This window comes from Macrotis lagotis, chromosome X (genome assembly GCF_037893015.1).
Source record: "Macrotis lagotis isolate mMagLag1 chromosome X, bilby.v1.9.chrom.fasta, whole genome shotgun sequence".
Taxonomy (NCBI): Eukaryota; Metazoa; Chordata; class Mammalia; order Peramelemorphia; family Peramelidae; genus Macrotis; species Macrotis lagotis.
Genome location: NC_133666.1, coordinates 108,824,184 through 108,842,157, shown reverse-complemented (window position 1 = coordinate 108,842,157; position 17,974 = coordinate 108,824,184). Strand labels below are relative to the sequence as shown.

Genomic DNA, 17,974 nt, shown 5'->3' with positions numbered 1-17,974 from the left:
AGAGGTAGATTTGACCCCAAATCTTCTTAATTCCAAATCAGCATTTTAATTGACTGTTATGCTGTAGAGGAGATTGAAAGCCAGTTATTTTGTGGCTGATGTTTTTTTTTGGTTTTGCAAGGCAGTGGGGTTAAGTGACTTGCCCAAGGTCATGTAGCTAGGTAATTATTAAGTGTCTGAGGCTGGATTTGAACTCAGGCCTCCTGACTCCAGCATCAGTGCTCTATCCACTGTGCCACTTAGTTGCCCCTGAAAGTCAGTTATTTTGTACAAATAAAGCTTGCATTTTGAATTCAAGAAATATACTCTTCTTTTCAAAGGAAGTTAATACAACATGAAAACTGCTCAAATCAAATAAAACAGGACAATCATGCTAGAAAAGATAGCTTTTGCATCATTTTGGAGTTGGTCCAAAACAAGGGAGAGTCTCATGAATTAAATGCTATAAAATTCAACATTATGAATATTCAGCTCACCAGTTTCTGATCAAGATGTACATTTGAAATATCCTTAAATCTTAAAATATTGGAAACTTGATATTGTATGGTATTTTAGGATAAAATTAAATCCAGTTGATTCCATGTATTTGGAAGCCCTGGACTTTCTTTTTTTTTTTTAACCTCAAACATTGCAAACTTTCTCCATGCTAATTGAATACCTCAATAATATATAGATATGGCTCTTAAGTAACAATTATGAGCAAATATGTTAACCAGCTTGGAGAAACCCTAGTGGACCTCTTAATTTTTCATTTAAATAGCCATTATCATTTCTCTCCAAATGATGCAACTGCCATCAATGTCTTGATGCTTTCTCTTGCTGATGCAGTCAATTCTTCATCCTCAGCATTTATTTTGTTAATTAACTACTCCATTGCTTCATAACCTTTATTAGCTTAAGATGGTATTGTACTTTCCATTAGTCCATTTAGATAACTGCTAAGGTTCATTCCTTTCACAGCGATTTTGACTTTTTGAGTCAAATTGTCTTTCCTAGTTTTTGAGGATGTGGTTTGTATGTCTCTCATTTACCAAGATCTTATTTGTAAATGAAATATTACTTAATTTAAAGCTACATTGTTTTTTCTATGTGATCAACTACAAAATGTTCCTGCAAATTTGTTTTGGTTCTTTTTGCATTGATAAGCTATTTAACAATAAAAGGCATTCTCCACTCTGAGAAGCCTATGACTATGCAATTTTCCAGTGAGATCTATATGTTAGTTTCATACATCAACCCCAATCACACTTGGATTCATAGGATTTGGATATTTATGCATAGTAGCTGTTGTTACTCTCCCATGGGTGTTTGAAAATATGCTCTGATGTCCACAATTTAGGGAAAAAGAGGCAACAGAATGCATGGGTTCTGGAAAACTAGAAAACAGATTGAAAAAGACAAAGGATCAGTGAAACAATGCAAGGGTTAACTTTGGCAAGAAGTGTTATTTATTCTCTGAGATTGTAGAGAAGGAAAGAATGGATGAACACACAAATTTTGAGTTCACATGTAGAGGACATTGAAAGCATGTGGCAGAAATGATTTCAGCTGTTTTGTGTCTCATTTTTTTCTTTTTCTTTTTCTTTTTTTTAGGTTTTTTTGCAAGGCAATGGGGTTAAGTAGCTTGCCCAAGACCACACGGCTAGGTAATTATTAACTGTCTAGGTCAAATTTGAACTCAGGTATTCCTGATTCCAAGACGGGGCTCTATCCAATGCACTACCTAGCCACCCCTGTCTCATTTTTTTCAAGTGGATGATTTTCCATAATCATTTCAATTCAGTCCTTTCCCTATCGTTATTTGTTCACAGTTGTAGTTTGTTGTTTTTTAAATTAAAAACTTCAACATTTCAAAAATTGACTTTTATGTATTTATAAAAGTGGAATTTTGTTCTGCCAACCCCACAAGGTGTTTATGAAATCAGTATTTAAAGCTCTATATAAATTAGAGGTGAATGTATTATAATACATTTACAGAATGTGTAATACCAGTGTTTTAATTAGTTGAATTAAGTTTCTCTCAAAATTTTCACTTAAGGTGTGAGAAGTTATTTAGCTATCTGTAAAATTAACATGGACTTCAACTTATTTGTTAACCCATCCTGCATTTTCATTAAAAGAAATTTTACTTTCAGATTCTATTCATATAGAGAGAAATTTATATTTTTTCTGAGAACAAATTATACTGATTATGAAATTATTGATTACTTAGAAACTGAAGGCTATTTCTTATCCAATGAATGTTCAGGGCTCATAGAACCGGAAAAGTAAGTTGAAAAGAGACCATGAAATCATCTGATTTCTATTTCATTATTTCTGTGGATCCATAATTTCATCAATGCCCCCAATTAGTACACAAATCATAACCTATCTCTACCTTCTCATCTTTTATGATTCTTCTCCATATCTTTCCACAAATTCTCCAAAGAGGATCAATATATTGGAAACTTTCATCTAGATCTCTTCATATTTTGTGAATACCACTGAAGCACATTATCCCTAAGAGGGATGGATAGCATCTGATGTACTCTTCTGTTAAATTAGAAATATTAAAATGATTTAAGCCAGTAATTTTCAAACTCTAGGGTCAGGAACTCCATGAAAGTATCAGTGATCTACATGTTTATTATAGATGTTATTGGGCATGTGCACTGGAGAAAGGGCAGTTGTTTTGGGGAAAGATCTAGCATGATCAGAGCAGTTACAAGATTTAAAATCAACTGCAATGATACAGTTCAAATGCTCTAACCTATGATCTTTCTATTTCTAATCCAATAAATATTTATTATTTACTATGTGGCAAACCTTGAACTAAAAGCGAGGAATGCCTTTAACAAAAACAAGAGTATTTGCCTTCAAAGATATTACAATCTTATGGGGGAGACAATTCACAAAAGGAGGTAGGAAAGCAGAGCAAGGGAGATAACAGGTGCTAAACATGGTTCTGTGGAGCTGTGAATCTATACCTTTCTTTCAGGCATATGTATTTAAGTAAATGAATCACTTTGTTTTTTGGGGCAGGGTGGTATGTGGTAATAAGGGAGGACCAGTATCTCTAGGTGAGGGCTGCTGAGCCTTTTCCGAGCTGCTTTTCCATCTTTGGTGTCCACCTGCTCTCCAACTCTCACCTCTGGCTCCTGGAAGCTACAACATGCACAAGTGGCTTCTTGGAAGATGGGCTGAACCAGGAGGGTACCCCTATAGCCTCCAACTTGCCTGTGAATTAGGGGAAGGTGAATACTCCCCCCTCCCTCCACCTTCCATCAGCAGTTGTGCTTGGTTTGCCTGGCTCCTGGTTCCCCCCTCTCATTGCGCCTCTCCTTTGCATCTGCTTTTTATAGCTGTCTTCCCTTATCAGGAAAGAGGTTGGGAGGACCAGATTCCATAAGTGGGTTTTTTTGCTAAATCTCAGAAGGCAAAATTCAACAATATGGACCAGGAGTTGGGAGAGTTGCATACTAGCTCTTGCTCTTACAGGAACTCTGGGTCTCTATTTCTTCCTTTCTAAAATGAGTGGACTGAGCAGAGTCCGCTCCTTTGGTGTTCACCTGCCATCACTTGTGGCTCCAAGAAGCTGCAGAATGCATAGTGGCCACACTGCAGTCAAACTTTCTCTGGAGATAGGCTAAACTAGATTGTGGTTAATGTACAGGCCTCAAACTCATCAAATCCCCTAACCTAATTAAGGGAATGTCTATCCCAAATAAATAAAGACTTCTCCCAATTGAATTGGTAGATGAGAACAATTTACTCCAACAGCTATGAAGGCAGCTGAAGTAGGTCCTCTGGGGTTCTTAGAGATTGGTTAGACATCAAACCAAGACCCTCCAGTGCATCTCAGGCCATCACCCTTATCTTGATTTTTGTCCTGTCACTGGACTTTGATGACTGGAAGAGAGAGTGAGGCTGAAGATGTTTGTACAACTCCAACTCACTTAAATCTGATTCACAGGCAAGTGAAGACATCAACCTGTGATGCCATTGGTACCTGAAACAAAATATTGCCTGGGATTGATGTCACCAATTTAAGAATGAGAGATCTTGAAGGTGAAAGAATTCACATCTAGCTCTGGAATTTTAAAACCGTTCAGGATTTATTATATAAGCCTGAAAAGTTTATAGATTTTAAAAGCTTTTCCCCTCCTAGAGGAACTGAAAGCATTTGAGGACAGGACAGGAGTGAATAACAAAGGTTAGGTGAGGTATTAGGGAGAGAGAAGAAAGTAAAAAAGGAAAATAGCCAGGAGACGTAGTTAAGAAGGAAAGGATAGATAGCCGTAAGGGCTGGCTTAGTCCAGTCATATGGCATAGAGACACATGGTTCTCCAGGAGTACATAGCCTAATTTAGAGAGAGAGAGAGAGAGAGAGAGAGAGAGAGAGAGAGAGAGAGAGAGAGAAAGAGAGCCATTCTTGCAAAGAGAAGAGAAAATGGAAGGGTGTTGCTCTTAAATGCACTTCTGTAATGGGTTGGACTAGGGTGGCGCTTGGGGAGTGGTCCAACACCTGGCTCCAGGTATTCTCCAATAGGTAAGCTACCTGCTGGTCTTTCCTGTCCCAAGGTGCATGACCTGTAAGTCCAACACATCATTTCCTGTGGAAGATGACTGTCATGCCAGTATAAGCTTGACCCATCAATGGCCAAGGTCAGGTAGACAGGAAATGGGAAGCCGGAGGAAGGGAAACAACTAAGGCTGCTCCCAACTTAATGAATTCACATTTAACAATGGAGTCACTTTGAACAACAGGGAGTTCCCCAGATAAGCACAGACAATATTCTTTGTTCCACAAAATTTGTTTAACTCCCTGCATCAAAAGGATAAGCCAATACCTCACTGAGAACATCTTTCATATGGCTTTTCATAGGTGGTGGTGTTATGGTTTACCCTAGATACAAAAATTGCTAGTTTACAGCTCTGTTTCACTGTCATGATAGATATCATTTGGCTCAGTGAGATTTATTTTTGTCTTACTAAATTGGAAGTCAGATGGATTTTCCTTCCAGTTTGACCTGAGCTGCTTTTGTTGTTTGAGCTTTTTTGATATTGCCTTTTCTGGCTTGTTGGCGTCTGTTTATTCATGGGATGTAATTCACATTTATCATATGGGACAGAGAAAAATAAGTCCTTTTAAAAAGTTTGAAAATGGGAAGCCCCCCACCCCATGTAGTATATTATTTTTTATTTTTTATGGTAGAGTATTTGTTGATTTGAAGAATCTCTCATTGAAATACAAATCTTGACATTTGCTTCATTTGTTTGTGATATTGTTTAAAGATGACAGGCAAAAGTGAATTCTGCTTTTTTGGTTCTATTTGTTTTGGGTTTATAATATGTTAGGGAATTGTTCACTTTCCAGAGTAATTTTTCTGAAATCTTGGATAGCAGATGCCTACTATTGGATCTTAATAAAAAAGCATCACTCTCATCTTATTTCGAGGCACTTTAGAAAATAAAATAAAATATAGATGACAAGTCTTTTTTTTCTTTTTTCCATTTATTTATTTATTCTTATTTTGTACAAATAATGTTTTTTATACATTACTAAAATATTCTTGTTTAAGAGTAAACATAATACCCCCTCCCCCCAAAAATAGACCTGCATGAGTGATAAAGTAAAGGGGAGAAAAAAATTAAAATTAAGATTAAAATAATAATAATAATGATCATCATAATAATAATAGTAGTAGGTATGGCCAGGTGGCACAGTGGACGGAGCACTGGCCCCAGAGCCAGAAGCACCCGAGCCCAAATCCTGCCCCATATACCCAACAATCATCCAGCTGTGTGACCCCCATGCAAGCCACTGCCCCACTGCCCTGCAAAAACCAAAAAAAAAAAGACCCAAAATAAAATAAAATAGTAATAATAATAATAGGGGTGGCTGGGTGGCAGACAGAGCACTGGCCCTTGAGCCAGGAGCACCTGGGTCCAAATCCGGCCTCAGGTATCCAACAATCACCCCGCTGTGAGGCCCCAGGCAGGCCACCCAGCCCCATTTGCCCTGCAACTCCCCCCCCCAATAATAATAATAAAAAAAATGTGCTTCAGTCTGTGTTCCAACACCACCAGCTCTGTTGTGGGTGGATCACATTCTTTATGATAAGTCCATGACAAAAGTTACTTCCATATTTATCCACCATTTCCATTGCTGATCGCAACTCCCTCCATTCATACTTCTCTACTACCATGTACTATATTTTCTCTCTCCTTTCACTCTGTCTCTGCTGTAGGGTAGCTGAGTGGTGCAGCAGACAGAACCCCAGCCCTGGGGCCATGAGGCCCTGAGCCCACATACCACCCCTTAGGCTCAGCACCCACCTGGCCCTATAGTCCTGGACAGGCCATCTAAACCTAGTCCCTTGCAAGAAGTAAAAATGAAAATGTGTTATATCTGACCACTATCCCCCCCATGGTCCATCTTCTCCTCCATCACTCACATCTCCCTCCTTCCCCCATCCCCCTTCTCTTTTTCTTAGTCCAGATGTCTATACCCCATTGAGTATATATGCTGTTTCCTCTCCTAGCCATTCCATATCATTGCAATAGCTCATTGTAATAAAGAAAAATCTTATTATATGAAATATCTTAGCCTACACTTCCTCTCCTTTTTCTTTCTCCCATTACATTTCCCTTTTATCTATTGACTCCATTTTATACCACATTATATCTTCAAATTCAGCTTTTTCCTGTGCTTCATCTATAAAAGCTCCTTCTACCTGCTCTATTAAATGAGAAGGTTCATATGAGTATTATCAGTATCATTTTTCTATACAGGAATACATGTAGTTCATCATCATTAAGTCCCTCATATTTTCCCCCTCTCCTCCAATCTCCATACTTCACCTAAGTCCTGTATCTGAAGATCAAACCTTCTGTTCAGCTCTGGCCATTCCAACAGGAACATTTGAAATTCCCCTGGTTCATTGAAAGTCCATCTTTTTCCCTGGAAGAGGGCATTCAGTTTTGCTGGGTAGTTGATTCTTGGTTGCATTCTAAGATCTTTTTCCTTCCAGAATATTATATTCCAAGCCCTATGAACTTTTTAATGTAGTTGCTACTAAGTCCTGTGAGATCCTGATTGCAGCTCTACGATATTTGAATTGTGTCCTTCTGGCTGCTTGTAATATTTTCTCTTTGACTTGGGAGTTCTGGAACTTGGCTATACTATTCCTGGGGGTTGTTTTTTTTGGATCTCTTTCTTGGGGAGATCGATGGATTCTCTCCATTTCTATTTTGCCCTCTGCTTCTAGTATATCAGGGCAATTTTCCTGTAGTAATTCTTTGAAAATGATGTCAAGGCTCTTTTCCTGATCATGACTTTTTAGGTATTCCAATAATTTTTAAATTATCTTTCCTAAGTCTCTTTTCCATATCAGTTGTTTTTTTCAATGAGATGTTTCACATTTTCTTCTAATTTTTCATTCTTTTGGTTTTGAAGTAGTGTCATGCTTTCTCATAAAATCAGCAACCTCCCTCAGTTCCATTCTTTGTCTGAAGCATTTGTTTTCCTCAGAGAACTTTCTTATCTCTTTTTCCATCTGACTAATTCTACTTTTTAAAGCATTCTTCTCAGTAACTTTTTGAACTGTTTTATCCATTTGACCTATGCTGGTTTTTAAAATGGTATTTTCTTCAGCATTTTTTGGATCTCCTTGACTAAGCTGCTGACTTCATTTTCATGTTTTTCCTGCATATCTCTCATTTCTTTTCCCAATTTTTCTTCTATCTCCCTCACTTGATTTTCCAAGTCTTTTTTGAGCTCTGTCATAGCCTGATCCCAATTTCTGTTTTTTCTTGGAGTGTTTAGATGTAGGAGCTTGTACTTCCTCATCTTCAGATTGAGTGTTTTGATCCTTCTTGGGATCATAGGCAAAGTATTTCTCAATGATGCTCCTTTTTTTTCTCTGCTTACTCATTTCTCCAGCCTGTGCCTGGTTTTGGGGTGCTTCCTTTGAGTATTAGTGGGACACCCCCACCCCCAAGGATCTCCCTGTGTGAGGCTCTGTCTTCCCTCCTGGTCTACAGATGATCACAAGTGCACCCCTCTGCCCCAGGGCTGAGGTGAGGGGGTCCCTGCTGTTCTATGGGGGGCCTAGACTGCGATCAGGATCTGATCAGAACCAGGGACAGAGGACAGAGCTCAGCAGTCTTTCTCCACTCCCATCCAGGCTCAGCACTCATTCCCTGGGGGCTCCTGCTTACTGGCTTCTGCTTCTGGTTCCTGGATCTGGGATGCTGTGGCCACACTGCTCACTGTGTGCCCTGAGGGCTGGGCTTCACATGCTCGCTCTGGCAGAGGTCCCCTGCTGATCCCCCAAGTTGTGCCTGGTGCTCCCCAGGGTATAGGTCAGTAAACTGCCCTCGCTGCTGTGGGCTGGGCAGCTCCCAGTGCCCTTGGGGCTGCCTCTGGGAGGCTGAAGTTCCTTCACTCTGGCGGGCCACCCCTCCAACCCTGTGAAGCAGAGCCTTTCCACTCTTTGCCAGGTTACCTTGGGCTGGAGAACTGCCTCACTGGATCCCTCTGTGGGTTCTGTCTCTCAAAAATTTAGAGTCCTTATTTTATAAGTTTTGTGAGAAAGCACCTAAGAGATGATTCTCTCTTGTTGCCATCTTGGCTCCGCCCCAGATGACAAGTCTTAATCTCAGTTAATAATTCTAAAATGTAAAATTATAGATACTATAGTGCTAGTCTACAAATTATATAGTTCATCTAAAAACCCTACTCAGAAGAACTAGAGATTCTGACACTCAGTTTTTTATTCTTCTAATTTCAAAATTAGATCAAAGATCAAAAACCCTGTTTAGAACATCAGTGTTATGCATATTTATGTTGAAACGTGTTCCCCTTCATCAGATGATTTACATTCCTCAAGGAAAAAAACCTGTATTATAAAGAACTAGGATATAAATATTCATAAATTCTTCCTTGTTTATACCTTCTTTGACAGTGAGCAGAGCTACTTTTTTAACTTTACAGGTAAATTTGAAAGCTTCAGTTTTCAGCATCTGAACTGTTAAGATGACAGTGGGAAAATATATAGATTAGTTTTCACTGTGTGAATAGCTTTGGAACAAGGACATTGTGAAGGCAAGAATAAAACATGTGACCTGTCCTCTGGGACATTGCTAAAGCAGTATTATCGTTCACTGTACTTTAATTGTAAAACTTGCATTTCAGGTCAAATTCAAGTCAATAAATATTTATAAAGCTTCCTCCATATACAAGGTACTCTCCTAGGTGCTAGGGTTACAAGAGAAAAATTAAATAGTCTCTGCCCTTAAGGAACGTACACTCAAGTAGGTATTATAACATGCACACAAGTAAGTAAATCCCAATATATTCAGTATAATGGAAAGTAATTTCAAGAGAGAGAGAGGACTAATAAATTGGGAGAAGGGGAATCAGATATCTTTATATAAGATGGTTTTAGGGAAGGGCTTTTTTGGTAGTCAAGAAAAACTAGCACTTTCAGTTTGAGGGCCTGCCAAGTCCTTTTCAGGACTGCTTATCTACCTTTGCTCATCTGTGTCTTCCAGAAGCTGCAGCTTGTGCAGAAGCCATACCCCAGAGAAACTGTCTTGGCATACAGGCTAAATCAGATTGAGGGTAAGTGACCAGTCTCAACTTGGTGGGTCACTTAGAGGATGTTTATCCTAAGCATGTTAAGACTTCCTGTGTGGTGATAGCCAGATGAGAATAATTTGAAGCAGATGCTGTGGAGCTCTTAGAGCTTGATTAGATATTGAAGGTGCCAAGATGCCACTGCATCCCAGACCATCACCAATTGTCCTGACTTTTGTCCTGCTACTGGACTTTGATGACTCTGGAAGAGAGAGTGAAGATGATGACTTTGTGCAACTCTCCCTCTCTTAAATCAATTCACCCATATGTCAAAACATCACCCTGTTATGTCATCAATCCTCTTTGAAAACAATATGGAGAAGATAGCAAGAGAAAAAGCATTTGTTAACCATTCATTGAACTAAGTTCTTTATAAATATTGTCTCATTATAGAAAATTTTCTGTTTATATAGAGATGAATCTATGTATCCAACCTACTAAGGTGTACATCTACATGCATACACATGTATATATGTATTCACATGTATATTGTGGGACATGACCACCAAAAATATAATATTATATGTTACATATGTATGTATATACATATTTGTATACAAATTTGCTCAAACTAAACATAGAAAATTATATATGCATATATGGCAAATTATGGCTTATTTCATAAATCATATGTACACATATAATTTGCTATAAATGCATTTATCTATTTGATTTGATACATTGTTTGATAATTAAATACTGTTTTATAGTTCTATAAAGACATAGTATATATAGAACTTTTAATACTTTTTATAGAATTACATGTATATATTAATATATTATTTGATTATAATTTACTATGATTATGCACATCTACATTATATGGGTATTATACTTTTTGATTACTTTGTTTCAAGCTAAGATTCCCTTTAGCAGACTGATAAAAGTAAACATACTGATGGGACCTGTGAACAAGATTTTGAGCATGTAAAGATTCACAGGTTATCTTAATTCTCCACATTAAACATACCAAGGGCTTAATTTCTAACTGGTAAGGCAAAGTGACTTGATCTGAAGCCTAGTATTCTCTAAATAAAATTTATCTTTTATCACAATATAGTTATTTTTTTAGGTTTTTTTTTTTTTTTTGCAAGGCAAATGGGGTTAAGTGGCTTGCCCAAGGCCAGACAGCTAGGTAATTATTAAGTGTCTGAGATCAGATTTGAACCCAGGTACTCCTGACTCCAAGGCCGGTGCTTTATCCACTACGCCACCTAGCCACCCCCACAATATAGTTATGAGAAATTATTATTGATTTCATTCTCTCTCTCTCTCTCTCTCTCTCTCTCTCTCTCTCTCTCTCTCTCTCTCCCCATTATCTAGCTATCTGTATATTCTCTCAACATCTGAGAAGCTCTGGGCCCCTACCCTGAACGACCCTTGGTTTTTTTTTTTAATATTTCAGCTTTTCTACAGTTGTTTCTCTTTATTATTTTCTAGCTCATAGTCAATTTTTGTAAAGGTGCCATTCACATCTGAGCTATAGGTATGTTCCTTTCAATTTCCATTTAGTAATATCCAAAAACTAGTCTTTTTTTGACTCATAATTAATGTAAATACTAATTATTATATTATGACTCTAGTCCTACTAAGGTGTTCAAGACTGATAATCCTTAAAATAAATACCCCAGACTCTGTTATTCAAATTTTTCTATATGTATTATGTTTTTAAACTCATATTTTGTAACATTTTCTGTACTATGTCAGCAAAGTTTTAATGTATGGTGGTCCAGCAAATAATCTTGGAGTTAACCAATAGCAGTTTCTAATCAATCCCCCTCCAATCCTACCTCCAAGATTAATTCCTGACACTCTCGCTGAAACCAGTAGTTTCTAACTGCCTTTGTTCCCTTGTAGAGATAGCTCCAAGGACATTTTTTCAACCTCCCTCCCTGAAGTTTAGCTATTCTTTTGAACCTCACCATGTTTCAAGCTTGGGATCTGGTTGACAGTCTGTCTGTTGGCTGGATTTGTATATAATTGCTTAGGACCAGAGCTGTGATTTCCTTTGTACAGGAAGCTATTGAGAAAACTCCCTCCAAAAATGTGTATCAGCCCTAGCTGTGTTAGTTGTTCATTCAAGCTTTCCTGCTCCTGTTCATTTTCTTACTGATTGCCCTACTTCCTGACCTGCGGGGCTCTCCTTGAAGGCTTTAGTGCTCTCAGCCCCAGGGCCCTGCAGTTGTGATTAGTTTCCCCCACTGGACTATTTTTCTGCAGGTTGTAGCTATGCTTCATTTAATTCTCTACTTCAAGGTTATTTTCTCCCCAACCTCCTTGTCTTTAGTGCCCCTTTTTCCTCCATTTATGGAATCACGACCTATTTAATTCTGCCATTGTTTCTTGAGCAGGTAGTCATTCCATTCTCCTAAAACCCCAGCATCAGCCTCCCAATTTCCAGATCAACTTTTCCATCCCTTCCACCACAACTATGTGTATTATGACCATGTAAATTCTTTGAGGGGTGTTGTTGTTGTCCTTCAATTGTTTTAGTCACATCCACCTCTTCATATTCTTTTGTGGGACTTTATTTTTTTTTGGCAAAAATGCTATTTACCATTTCCTTCTTCAGCTCATTTTACACGTAAGAAAACTGAGGCAAACAGCATTAAATGACTTGCCTAGGGTCACATAGTTAGTAACTGTCTGAGTTCAGATTTGAACTCAAGAAGTTGTCTTCCTGACTTCAGGTTCTCTCCACAGAGTTCTATTCACTATGCCACCTAGTTCTCCATTCCATGAGGGTAAGGACTATCTTTGCTTTTAAATACACATCAACAGCACTTTAAACAGTTCATCACACTCAATAAATGCTTAATACATATTTTTTAATTGAGTCACTGTTAGAAAGTGGCCTAGAGCACTTAGGAGGTTAAGGGACTTGTAATCACCCAACTAATAATGTATCAGAAGTAGTACTTGAACTTCCATTATCTTGACAAAGGACTGGTTTTTCTTTTCTCTAGACCTAGTTTTATTTTCATACTTATAAAAATGTGCATGCATATTTACTTATAAATGTATATGTATGCACACCTATGCACATGCATATTTGAGAGTAATCTACATAGACTGTTAATACAATCAAAGGTTAAGATAAAAAAATCATTTTTAACTTTTGAATTGTACAGAAAATGATGATAGACAGAATTTGCCCCATGAGCAATATGATAGAATAAGATCACTAAGGGGGGAAAACATTATGATAATTATGATAGTGATAGTAATAACTAACATTTACATAATGCTGAAGGGTTTGTGAAATACTTTATATATGTTAATTCATTTGAACCTTATAATAGCCCTGTGACCTAGGTGCTACAATTATCCTCATTTCACAGAGTTAATTGAGAGTTTGAGTTACCCAAGGTCCAAAGGCTAGTAAGTGTCAGAGGCTGGATTCAAACTGAGGTCTTTCTGACATTAAATCTAGACATCTAGTCATCTAGAAGAGAACTCACAAGGAAGACCAAGCTTTGGGAGATGCCCACACTTGACAGGCAGGGGGAAGCTGCTGCTGTTGCTATTCATGTGTGTATATGGATATATACACATGTCTATGAACATATACACACTTCTATATATCCATCTATCTATGAAGCAAGTCTTAAAAGGAACAATAAAAATAGTAGGAGAAGAATCAAGAAAAAGCATTGTCAGTGAATAGATAGAATAGATAAGAATAGACAATGAATAGGAGAAAAAATATGCTGGAATGTTAAAAGCTCCAGGGGAGAAAGGGTTAAATGAAATTAAAATTAAACCAAAGCCATTGGATTTAAGAGATCATTGGCAACCTTGAAGAAAGCTGTAACCAGATTGCAAAGGATTTTTCTTTTTTTTGGTAAGTGACTTGCCCAAGGTCACATTAGCTAGGTAATTTTTAAGTGTCTGAGGTCGGATTTGAACTCAGGTCCTCCTGACTCCAGGGTCAGTGCTCTATCCACTGCACCACCTAGCTGCCCCAAGATGGTAAAGGATTTTGAAGTGAGTGGGAGCTAAAGAAATGGAAATTTAAATAAACTTTGAGGTAATTAGCAGTTTATATGAAGAGTTTTTTTTAAAGGATTCATGAGAATTAGGCTTAGATGGAAGTAATGGATGAGGAGAGAAGAGGAAAGAGAATAGGAATGACTTAGAGGTCAAACTCTCAGAAAATATCAGAAGGGATGGGGTCAGGAGGATAAGAATAGAGGGATTATCATAGTTAAGTGGTAAAGTAAAGATATTAAAGCAAGAAAGAGCAAAACCTTTCTTACCATCTCCATTTTCTTCTCTCTTGTTTCAATATCTGATTCATCATGACTTTGTGTGTGGAAATAAGTGTGGAGCAGAGAAGAGCACAATGCCTTCTATTTTCTCAGTACGTAGAAGATGAGGTTCTCTGCTGAGTAGGAGTATGAGAGAGAAGCAAATCTTATTATAAAAGTTACCTCAAACATAGAACCAATGTAAAGACTAACAGAATGCCTTCTGTGGGGGGTGGGGGGGAGGGAAGCAAGAATGGGGGAAAAGTTGTAAAACTCAAAATAAATAAAATCTTTCTAAAAAAAGTTGCCTCAAACCCCCAAATGCTAATCTGAGCATGGTGAGGATGTAGAAGGGCAGTATTTAGAGACAACTTAACTGTTCTTAGACAGCAGTCTTTACATTTTTTGATGGTAAAAATTTTTTGATTGGTAAAAAAATGATGATGTACTTCAGTACACATATTTTGTATATACTACTGTATACATACATCATATGCATTATAAAATGTTAGAGGCAACACAACAAAGTGAATAGAGAGCTGGCCTCAGAGTCAGAAAGATAGGAATACAAGTCCTTTGGACATACCTAGGCTCTGTGCCTCTGAGGCAACAAAAACCTTTCAATGCTCTCAGGATCTCTCTAAGACTTGAAATTACAGAGAAGTTGCTCACCTGCACTGGTAGAGGGAGTTTTGTCTTCCCAGAGTTGCCTATACTAATGAAATCATAGATTTAGGCGCTATCCTTATATATTATAAAACATGCACAAAAATAGAAACAAAAGACAAGGTAAAGAAAAAATAGTTACTGTCATTTTTCAGTCATGTCCAACTCTGTGACCTTGTTGCTGGATGATTGGTGTCACCAAATTTAAGATTGAGAATTTGAATGGTGAAAGAATTCATGTACATCCCTGGAATTTAAAACTGCTCAGGATTTATTAAAGGAGCCTACAAAGTGTACAGATTAAAACCTTTTCTTCTCTGGGAGAAGCACTTGGGGACAGAAGTGAATAATACAAGACTAGGTGAGGTTTCTTTGGAAGACAGGGAAAGATAGAGAGAGAGAGAGAGGGAGAGGGAGAGGGGGGGGGGAGAGAGAGAGAGAGAGAGAGAGAGAGAGAGAGAGAGAGAGAGAGAGGAAGAGGGAGAGAGGGAGAGAGGGAGGGAGAGAGAGAGAGAGAGAGAGAGAGAGAGAGAGAGAGAGAGAGAGAGAGAGAACCCTCATGGAGATTAGAGTCTAGTAGATAGTATGATGCAAACATGCTATGTATGATTTGAAAGAGAAAAGGTCATTATTGACGTGGGATTCTGAGAAGACAACTGGAGCAATTGATATTTAAATTGAATATGAGACTAAATAGGAATTCAACAGGCAAAGAATGGAATTAAGGGCTTTAAGTTAGGGAAAAACATGAAAAAGGCTTTAAGGGAAGAGGGATGCATGATGCATTGGGAGGCAGAGAAAAGATCTTATTGGACTAGAGTGTAAACTCTGTGTGTGTGTGTGTGTGTGTGTGTGTGTGTGTGTTAGGGAGGAGATAAAATGAAATTAGACTGGAATGGTAGGTTGCCATATTAGAGTAGGCCTTGAATGCTAAAAAAAAAAAAGGAATAGGCTCTTCAGTCAGTAAACAATAAGGAACCACTGAAGATTTTTGAACAGAATAATGACATGACTCGATTTATTCATATGTACTTCAGCTCTCTCAAATGATTTGATTTCTGTATACACTTTCCAGTGTTGCAATTTGGATCCTTTCCATCGGCTCTTATCCTGTGTAACTTTTGTCTATCTACTCTCATAAATCCTACACAGGAAATTTTTCCAAGGTCTGGGGACTTTCCTTTATATTTCTTAAAATTGAGTGGAAACACAGATGCTATATTAGTTATCTCTTTTCTTTCTATGGTATGGGGCAATTTATTTTTCTATTCTGGTATATCTCTGATATATTTTTACTTAACTATATCTCTGATAATATCCTTCATGCATTTTCCCATTTTTGTTGATTTTTATGTGCATCTTTCTCATATTCCACAAGCTCCTTCCCATCTCCCTTTGAATGATCTGAAATTTTAATTCTTTGAAAAGAGTACTATTGTATGCCTTATAGTTAGATAGCATTATTTGAAAAATACAAATAATAAAAAGATGGGCCTTTGTTTCTGAGAGTAACTTGGTGGTTTTTTTTTAAAAGAACTTGATTAGAACCAGCAAAATAATTGTTACAACTATGTGACTGGAAAGAAAAACAAAATGAAGGCTATGCAATTATAATGATTGAGAAGTGTGATCCTGGAGAAGAGTTGAACAAAATGCCCATCCTCTCTTCTTTGCTGAGGTGGAGGATCATTGGTGTGGAATGTTATATATGACTATTGAGTCTCAGTTGGTTATTTCCCAAACTATTTTCTTTTCAAATTATTTTTATGGTGTCTAACTTTCTTAGAAGGAGTCTAAGAGTACTGCAGTACTATGTTGTGAATGAGGGATTCCTTCACCTCCAGACATCACCAGAAAGATAGTGCTTATTTTTTACTCAGGTAGATTTAAAGACACAGCTTGTTCTGACCACACCACAGGTGGAAAGAGGATGCTCCCTCCCAGGTTGTTGACCTCCATGGAAGTGGATGAAGGTAGGATGCTGCCTCTCCCAGAAGTGGAATCCTTGTGTCTCCTCCATGGGTGCTTCAATTTTAGACAATCTGGACATGTGTCAAATTCCCATTTTCTATTACTGGAAATAACATTAAAGAAAAGGCATTACCCTCTGTTTTGCTGCTGCATCCTAAGGACCATGGGGATCTTTCCTTATAATTTGTGGCTGTGTTGTCATCCTCATTAGAATGTAAATAATTTTTTTTAAAGATTTTATTTGAGTTTTACAATTTTTCTCCCAGTCTTACCTCCCCCCACCATGAAAAGCAATCTGTCAGTTTTAATTTTGTTTCCATGTTGTACATTGATCCAAATTGAGTGTGTTGAGAGAGAAATCATATTGTAGGGTTCTGGTTTTTAATCTACTCTGCTATTCACTTACATTTTAAGGGAGAGTTCATCCCATTCACATTCAAAGTTATGATAACTTATTCTTTATTGCCCTCCATGCTATCTTCCCTTTGTTTGTATTTTCCCCCCTTTCCCCTCCCTTTATCCTTATTCCCCAGTATTTTGTTTCTGAATACCACCCCTTCAGTGTGTTTGCCCTCCTATATCACTCCCTCCCTTTTCTTTCCCTTTTACCTTTTCCCTTCCCTTCTTTTTGTTAGTTCCCCTTTTCCCCTCCCCCTCCCTTTCTCTGTTCTCCACTCCCCTTTTCCCCTTTTAATACTTGAAAGGTTAGATGTTTTTTAAGTTAACTAAGTATGTGTAAGTTGACTTTAAGCCAAGTCTGATGAGAAGATGATTCAGGTGTTTCTCAACTCCTCCCTTCTTCCTCTCTATTACCATAGGTATTTTGTACCTCTTAATGTAATGGGATTTACCTCATTCAATCCCCTCCCTCCTCCTATCTCCTTCCTTTCCCCCCCCTTTATAAGGAGGTAGTGTTTTTTAGATCATTCTATCTAAGTCATAGAAAATTCTGAGTATCCCTCACTTCTAAGTACATTCTATCTAAGAGTTAAAATTAGGGTCTTTCTCCCAAATGGGGTTAAAGCCAGTTACATCCCATTGGATAGCAGTCTTATGGATAGGTAATGAATGTCCATCACTTCTGTCTAGGTATATTCTCTCTGTTACAGTTACAATTCTCAAGATTTATGAGAATTTTTTTCCCCATGCTGGGATATAACCGATTTCAACTTGTTGGATAGCCATTTTTTCCTTTACTTTCTTTTCCTTTACTTCTTTTACCGCCCCCCCCCTTTTTTACCTTTTCTTGTCTTTCTTTTTTTTTTAGTTTTTTTTTTTGCAAGGCAAATGGGGTTAAGTGGCTTGCCCAAGGCCACACAGCTAGGTAATTATTAGGTTTCTGAGACCGGATTTGAACCCAGGTACTCCTGACTCCAGGGCCGATGCTCTATCCACTGTGCCACCTAGCCACCCCTCATGTGTCTCTTGAACCTCCTGTTTGATGTCTATTTAGCTCTGGTCTTTT

General features: G+C 37.9%; 1 protein-coding gene and 1 pseudogene across 2 annotated transcripts in view; one reads left to right on the top strand and one right to left on the bottom strand.

The window, feature by feature from the left end:
- The window catches only part of CFAP95 (cilia and flagella associated protein 95), an 83,311-nt gene that overhangs the window by 20,951 nt on the left and 44,386 nt on the right, over nucleotides 1-17,974 (top strand). The gene's annotated exons all lie outside the window — the stretch shown is intronic.
- On the bottom strand, nucleotides 767-16,588 carry LOC141503246 (PRELI domain containing protein 3B-like; annotated as a pseudogene).